General features: G+C 43.4%; 1 pseudogene; it reads right to left on the minus strand.

The window, feature by feature from the left end:
• Positions 1 to 2370: 2370 nt before the first annotated feature.
• Positions 2371 to 7945, minus strand: LOC110138470 (vomeronasal type-1 receptor 4-like; annotated as a pseudogene).
• Positions 7946 to 8557: the final 612 nt, after the last annotated feature.

Raw genomic sequence — 8557 nt, forward strand, 5'->3', positions numbered from 1 at the left:
CATAGTAGAACTAACTCCTTAAAAGCTAAAGGGAATTCTTCACCCAGAAGACAAATTGTACCAAAGAAAAAAACACTTACAAAAAACAACTACAAGCATTGGAAAAGGCAATCATATTGACACATGCATAAACTCTACTTTCTCTTCATTTCTTGTTTTTTATAAGGCACAACTATCTCATGACAGCTAAAACCATAGCATTACTTGTCAGTAATAATGTATATAGATACACCATTTGGGGATCCTTACATGATGACCAAACTATCACTGAAAGATAGTTATACATTAACACCTTAAATTTTAAAATGGAACTTTATAAATAACACACTAAAAGGAAGGCAGAAAAACAGAAAAAAATTGGACAAATAGAAACAAATCCCAACTTTTACAAAATGCAATCATGAAAACTATATATTCAAGTGGCAAATAAAAAAGGCAGATACTAGTCTTTTCTTCAGCTCACACCATCCATCTAATCGACTAAATTTATTGAGGGTCTACCATATAAACAATCCAGGTTTAAAGGAGAAGCAAGCCGTTGAACAGCACTGATTTTCTGTGTAACACTACAGCATATTGGAGAAATAGAAGTGAAATAAAGTTACACGGTAATATAGAAAAACATATTCTCCATTTTCATGTGTATTACCTTTATCTCAGAAATCAAATCTCCACCCACACAAGAATCATTTATGGAGATCAACATTGGATTATGTGCCAGTGTGTGTCCAGTATTAGCCGCAACGCACAGGGATAAAATTTGGTGAAACTCTTGAAATGTTCCTAAAGAAAGATTTTCTTCAGACAGCTGCATTGGTCAAGGGTGAAATGGTTTCCTTAGTAATGGTTTGTACATTTCTCAAGCTGATAATTCATGGATTGACTTTCAGATCTCCTAAGGCATCTCTGGAATTAAATGAACCTTCTCAGCTCATTGGAAATTATGTATAAATTTGGTGTTGAGTATAGACATCAAAAGGAATCAACTTCTAGTTATAAAATAAGCAAGTCAAGGGGATGTAGTGAGCCACATGGTGAATATAATCAATTATATTTCATTGCATATGTCACTTCAGTCATGTCTGACTCTTTGTGACCCTGTGGACCATAGCCTGCCAGGCTCCTCTGTCCTTCTAATTCTTCAGGCAAGAATACCGGACTGGGTTTCTGTGCCCTCCTCCAGGGGATATTCCTGACCCAGGGATTGATCCCACATCTCCTGCATTGGCAGGTGGGTTCTTTACCCATAGCGCCACCTGGGGAGCCCAGCATGTGTCAGAGTCAAACACTACAAGAAACTAAGAACATGGCATCTGGTCCCATCGCTTCATGGCAAATAGAAGGGGAAAAGTGGAAACAGTGACAGATTTTATTTTCTTGGGCTCTGAAATCACTGTGGATGGTGACTGCAGCCATGAAATGAAAAGACTGGATGAAAAGCTATGACAAGTCTAGACAGTATATTAAAAAGCAGAGACATCACTTTGCTGACAAAGGTTCAGATAGTCAAAACTATAGTTTTTCCAGTAGTCATGTATGGATGTGAGAGTTAGACCAAAAAGAAGGCTGAGGGATGAAGAATTGATGCTTTTGAACTGTGGCGTTGGAGAAGAACGTTGAGATTCCCTTGAACTGCAAGGGGATCTAAGTAGTCAATCCTAAAGGAAATCAACCCTGAGTATTCATTGGGAGGACTGATATTGAAGCTGAAGCTCCAATACTTTGGCACCTGATGCAAGGAGCCGACTCACTGGAAAAGACCTTGATGCTGGGAAAGACTGAAGGCAAACGAGAAGGGAGTGATGGAGGATGCAATGGTTTACTAGCATCACACTCAATGGACATGAGTTTGAGCAAATTCTGGGAGATAGTGAAGGACAGGGGAGCCAGGTGTGCTGCAGGCCATGGGATTGCAAAGAGTTGGATACAAGTTAGTGACTGAAGAACAACAAGAGAGTCAACCTTCAAAGTTCTCATCACAGGGACTTCCCTGGTGGTTAGGACTTGGATCTTCCACTGCAGGGGGTGCTGATTTGATCCTTGGTTTTGGAACTAAGATCCCACGTGCCCCACAGCCAAATAATAACAAAAACTAACTGAATAACATCAGTAAGCATGGCAAAGTTCATATCACAAGAAAGAAATTTGTATCGTCTGTGAAGGTGCAGGGATCATAACTAGACTTACTGTGATCATTCTGCAACATAAACAAGTGCCCATTTATTGTGTTGTCTATCTGAAACTAATGCAAGGTTAGGTGTTAATCATACCTCAAAAAAGTGGATACTGAGTACTTGCAGAATAATTATGGTAATTATTATTGAAGGTGTCTACTAGATATTTAGCACTTTAAGCACGCATTCTAAAAAGTCAAAAGCAGAACCTACGAGTCCTAGGGTCTCTAAGCAGCAGCAGGAAGGGGAAATGGTGGGAAAACAGGAGCCCATTGCGTTAGAGGTCTGCATCAAACATGGGCGGATTCCAAAGAAGGCTGTATTGTAAAAAGACAGAACGGAATTCAGCAGGTAGAAGGCGACGAAGGTGACCACCAGCATCAGGACAGTGCGGGCGGCTCTGGTCTCCGGGGAGCATCCATGGTGCCCAGTGGGGATGTGAATATACCACACCGTCTGGTGGTGTCTGAGCAGGAGAAGCACCACGGAGCCACTGGACCAGACCATGAGGGTAATAAACACGGCATCAGAGACGGACCACAGGTAGCCTAAGCCTATGACATTACCTGAGACTGAGCAGAACCAATTGCCCTGGGAATCAGTAGAGTTGTGTGTGTCCCACGGACCAGTGATTTTCAGAGGAGCAAGGATGGACTTTAAGAGACTGAGCATCCAGCAGGTGCAGCAGGAAGGACCAGTGACCCTGGGGGCCCTTCCTCTGAGCATCACCCACTCCGCTCTCCTGGGCATGAGAGTGAAGGACTGATAGGTGGTTAGGACGCAGGTGGAGCACAGGGCGGTGTTATGAGCCACTCTCTGTATATAATGCACAATTTTACACCCAAGACTGGACAGGGGATTCCTTGGAATAAAAGCTGGCATTGTGTGGGGAACCCCAGGGGCCAGAAGAACCAGGAGACTGGCCACTGCCATGTGGGTATGAATCATGTCTGTCGATCTCTGGCTATGGCCAAGCAAGATTGGAGACATGCTATGGAAGAAAAGGATGACATTGACCAGGGACCCTATCACTATCTGTATAAGATATGTGATTTTCAGAGCAGCCTGACTTGTGGTTCTCAGGGCATCTTTTGTGAAAAAACATGGAGAGGATGTCAAGAGTGTACTGGAGCAGAGAGAAGGCTGTGCTGGTGATGACATCAGCTGTCTTCTTACAGAACCAACACTGGACAAGGATTCCCACATTTTATTTGTCCTGAAAAAAAAAAGAGTCTCACAGTCTAGAGAATGACTTTACCAGGATAACATAATCCAGACACCAGTTAAAGCATTCACCATTATTTATTTGGTTTTGCTTTGTATTTACTTTTACATCCTGATGTTCAATCTCCATGCAGGGTCTACAAAGTGATGGTTATATTTATTATGTTCAACAGCATTGTTGGTCTAGTTCACCCATTTTTGTCACTATTCACATAAGTAGAAAAAAAATCCCAAAATTTTATGCAACCATAAAATACTCTCAAATACTCTAAACATCTTGTGAAAGAAGAACAAAGCATTGAGCTCCCTCACTTTATATGTCAGATCTATGGTAACAGAAGCAGTATGGTATAGGCATAAAAACAGATCAATGGGACAGAATAGAGAGAGTGCCGAAGTAAATCTATGTGCCTGTGGTTAATCAGTTTTCACCAAGGCACTAAGGATATATAATTGTAAAAGGATAGTTTCTTTAATAAGTGGTGTTTGGAAAACTGGAAATCCACACCTAAAGATTGAAACTGAGAGACTAGACCTTACAATTCTGACCAGAAGAAAAGAACTGTAACTATATACATAATAGATGTTAATGAGACACAGTGTGATCAACTGCAATATATACAAACAGTGAATCATTATTTTGTACCCATAAAACTGACATAATGTTATGTCAATTATATCTCAATTTCAAAAACTGAAAAAGAAGCTGGACGCTATTTTACACCACACACAAAAATGATCTGAACTGGATTAAGATTTGGTTATAAGATCTGAAACCATGAAATTCCTAGAGGAGAGAAGTAAGCTCCTTGACATTGGTCTTGGTCATAATGGTTTGGATTTGACAACAAAAGCAAAGGTAAAGGAGTGGAAGTGTATCATGTAAGAGCCTCTTCAGAGCAAAGGAAATCATGAAAAGGCAGCTACGCAATAGACAGTATTAGCAAACCACATACCCAGTAATGAGTGAATATCCAATTTGGGCAGATCCCCAAATAATCCAGTTTAAAACAGGCAAAGGAGGGTTAAAGGCTCAGACTTTACACCCGGTAGTCACTTAATGGCTCACCAGCAAAGAATTCGCCTGAAATGCAGGAGCTGCCGGAGACACAGTTTCCATCCCTGGTGCGGGAAGATCCCCTGGAGGAGGAAAGGGCAACCCACTCCAGTACTCTCGCCTGGAAACATGGACAGAGGATCCCCGTGGGATCATTTGGGACATGGCTTTTCTTAACAGTGCTCCATGAAACTTCCTTGGTGGTCTAGCGGTTAAGAATCTGCCTGACAATGCAGAGGACACGAGTTTGATCCCTGGTTCAAGAGGACCCCACATGCCCCGGGGCAACTAAGCCCGAGTGCCACAACTCTGAGCCCACACTCTGGAGCCAGGAGCCTGAACTACTGAAGCCCGCACGCCCTAGAGCCCGAGATCCACACCGAGAGAAGCCACGGCAGTGAGAAGCCTGTGCACTGCAACTAGAGGGTAGCCTCACCTCCACTCACTAGAGAAAGCCTGCCTGCCGCAACGAAGACCCAGTGCAGCCAAAACTAAATAAAGGAATAACAGATGTTTTTAAAAATTAAAAAGGGCTCCATTATTGCCCCCAGGATTATACTTCAAACCACTGACACCCATTCTCTTATGTGGACACTTTCCCATTTGATGAAGCCCATAAATCAGGTTTTTCCTCAATTAAATACCTCAGTTAAATAGGATGGATTTTTTAACAGCAAGGCCTTCAAACATGCTTTTAAGAACTAGACTTTTCTGGTTTTTTTAACAATATCTCAGATTGAACTTATAGCTTTCCAGTTAGTTTTTTTTCCAAGTCAGTTCTTGGAAGATATTTTTATATCTTTTTTTTTTTCTTTTCTTTTTGGGAGATATTTTTGAAGGGTGTAAAGAAAATGTAAAGGGGTCTGGTTGATGGCTGAAAGGGAGAGAGAATTTTAAGAAGTCACCAAGAGCAGACTATGAAGAGCTCCGAGCACTGGAATTTAATTCTACTGGCATGGGGAGCGCCACAATCAGATACTACATTGAAAAGCATGAACTTGGGGCTACGTGGATGGTGAGTGGGGAGGCAGAGATAACTGGGGAGATGCTGGAACCATGAGGCAAGAGGAGCTGTGGTCTTTACCAGAGCACTGGCGGAGAAATGGGGATAAAGGATGGACTGAATCTGGGGGATGGAATATACAGCATGATGACTATAGTTAATAATCCTGTTTTGCATATTTGAAAGTTGCTGAGAAAGTAGGTTTCAAAATCCTCATCAGAAGAAAAAAAATTTTGTAATTGTATATGGTGACAGATATTAACTAGGCGTATGCAGTGATCATTTCATAACATGTACAAATATTGAATTATTATGTTGTATACTTGAAACTAACACATGTTATATATCAGGTATACCTCAGTATAAAAAAATGGACTACGAATGCCTTCAGAAAGTAGAAAGGGCAGGAGATGAGACTGGATGGGAGCATGAGGGAGATGAGTAGTCAAAGTGTGGGGTCCAGGTTTCCAGGCTAGAGGGATGGTGGCATCAACCACTAGGATGGCAGACATAAGAAATATAGCTGGGGCAAGGGTGGGAAATATATGTTAGTTTTTTTTAATTAAAATTTTTTTAAATTATAGAATACATTATCATTGTACAAATGTCAACACAAAAGAATTAAAATTCCTTTATCCACCCCCCCCCCAAAAAAATGGGCAAAGGACCTGAACAGACATTTTTCCAAAGAAAACATACAAAGAGTTAAAAGGTACATGGACAGGAGTTCAGCATCTCTAGTCATCAGATCAAAATTTCAGTGAGATAGCATCTCTCACCTGTTAGTCTGTCTGTTCTCCAAAGACCAAGAGGCAACACACTGGTGAGGAGGTTGAGAGAAAGAAACACTTTACACACTGTTGAGAATGTAAACTGGTACATCCTTGTGGAAGATGTTATGGAAGGTCCTCAGAAGTTAAAACCAGAACTACCATATGCCAGAAGTCGTGCTTCTAGGATAGATCCAAGGAAAAGGAATCAAGATCAGGAAGAGATACCTGCCCTCCATGTTCACTGGTACATTATTACAACAGCCGAGACGTGGAAAAAACCCGCGGGTCTACCGATGGAAGAGCAGATGAGGAAGCTGTGGTGCATCACACGGTGGGATATGTGTTTATTCCAGCTCTGTTGCTTTGCAGTGTCGAGTTCCTTTCTACTGTACGGCAGGGTGCATCAGCTCTACATGTATACTCACCCGCTTCTATCAGATTCCCCCCCGTGTGGGCCACCACAGAGCACTGAATACCGTTCCCTGTGGTCTGCAGAAGCTTCTCACTACTTGTCATTTTATACATAGGGGTTGGAGAAGGAAACGGCAACCCACTGCAGTATTTTTGCCTGGGAAGTCCCATGGGTGGAGGAACGTGGCGGGCTGCAGTCCCTGGGGTTGCAACGAGTCAGACACGACTGAGCGACTAAACAGTAACGGCAGCTGCTGAAGTTAAAAAGGCTGAGGGCATCTGCCATTCACTTAGATAGAGGAAAACGTGAGCAGCACTGGCGTACATGACACAAATGCAGAGAGAATCGCAGTGAAATATCATGGCAGAAGTTCCTGAGCCGACTACATCCAGTGAAGGAAAATGTGAAGGTGGTTGTTACAGGACAGCCTTTCTCTCTGTGTTTCTGTTTGTATGTGTCTGTCACTGGATCTTATTTTAGGACTTTCAAGTTCTAACCCAAACTCTGTACATCAGTTTATCTCACCTTACTCACATCCAACACTAATCAGTTAGGTTCCAGGAGGTCACTAGAACCTTTTATACAAGATTGAGAAGCCCGGAGCTCTGCTCATACAGAACTTGGCACAGATTCCACAGTGACCCTCTGCCTCTTCCCCTCAGTGTCAGGGATCCCAGGACACAGGATTTACAGTGAACTCATGTCTCTGGTCCCACTCAGATACAACCCCAGCACATTCCCACCTTCCACCCATCCAGCCAGGGCATGGACAGGGCAGCTCAGGACGAGGCCGGGAGCACCTGTCCTGCCCAAGGTGCTGACAGCACAGCTCTGGGCGCCTCTCCTGCTGGAGAGCCTGCTCTCCCGTTTCCTGCCCTGAGACTGAACACAAGGGCGCACTCACCTGCCTGCACTTGGCTCCACGCTCTGTGCAGGGAAGTGTCAGTCAGGATGGGCCCCAGTTATAGGGACGGGGTCCCTGGGCCCGATCTCCCCACAGAGGAGCTGTTACCATGTCATCTGGAGCGGAGGTGACACTGTCTGCACGGAGAGTCTGGGGCGTCTCCAGGGAGGAGCAGATCTTACCCCCAGTGCTCCTCACCCTCACCCACGCCTGGGGACCTGTGATGACTCCTGGCAATTACTGAGAAGGTCCACAAGGGCAGCTGAGCAGAGGGCAGGGAGAGTTTTCTGTGTTCCCTGTGGGAGAACCCAAGTGTAGAGTGAAAGTCATAACGGGGAGGGACACTCACAGAGCACCAGGGCCCCCTTCACTGTTTCCTGCTGGGCATTTTCCTTCATGGTCTCAGTTTTCCAGACTTTTCCAAAGTGTGTTCTCAGTGATCATCAGCATGTGATCTGGAGGCTGGTCTTTCCCCTGAATTTAAGTTTCACAACACTTTTTATATATGATCTCAGTCTGTTTAATCTGGAAAATAATCTCTTTGAAGCCAGTGTTTCCCTCCTCACAGTCCTCAAGTCTCCCTTGTGTCCACGTGACTCTATAAGGAGATTATAATTTGTTCTAAGTCACCCATGGATCCCCCTCCTAGAGATTCTCATTGGACCACCAGCCTGTCTCTAGGTTCTGAGCCATTTGAGTTGGATAAGAGATAAAATAGACTTTGTCAAGAGACAAAGAAAAACACACATAATGAACAAGGGACAAGCAACCAATTGAAGAAAAAGATATAATAATTTTAAATATATATGCACCAACATTTGTTGGTGTTCAGTTGCTAAGTAGTGTTTGAGTCTTTGCGACCCTATGAACTGCAGCACACCAGGCTTCCTTGTCCTTTGATATCTCCCAGAGTTTGCTCAAATTCATGTCCATTGAGTTGATGATGTCATCCAACCATCTTATCCTCTGTTGTCCCCTTCTCCTCCTGCCCTCAATCTTTTGCAGCATCA

This window comes from Odocoileus virginianus, chromosome 20 (assembly GCF_023699985.2).
Source record: "Odocoileus virginianus isolate 20LAN1187 ecotype Illinois chromosome 20, Ovbor_1.2, whole genome shotgun sequence".
In the NCBI taxonomy this organism is placed as follows: domain Eukaryota; kingdom Metazoa; phylum Chordata; class Mammalia; order Artiodactyla; family Cervidae; genus Odocoileus; species Odocoileus virginianus.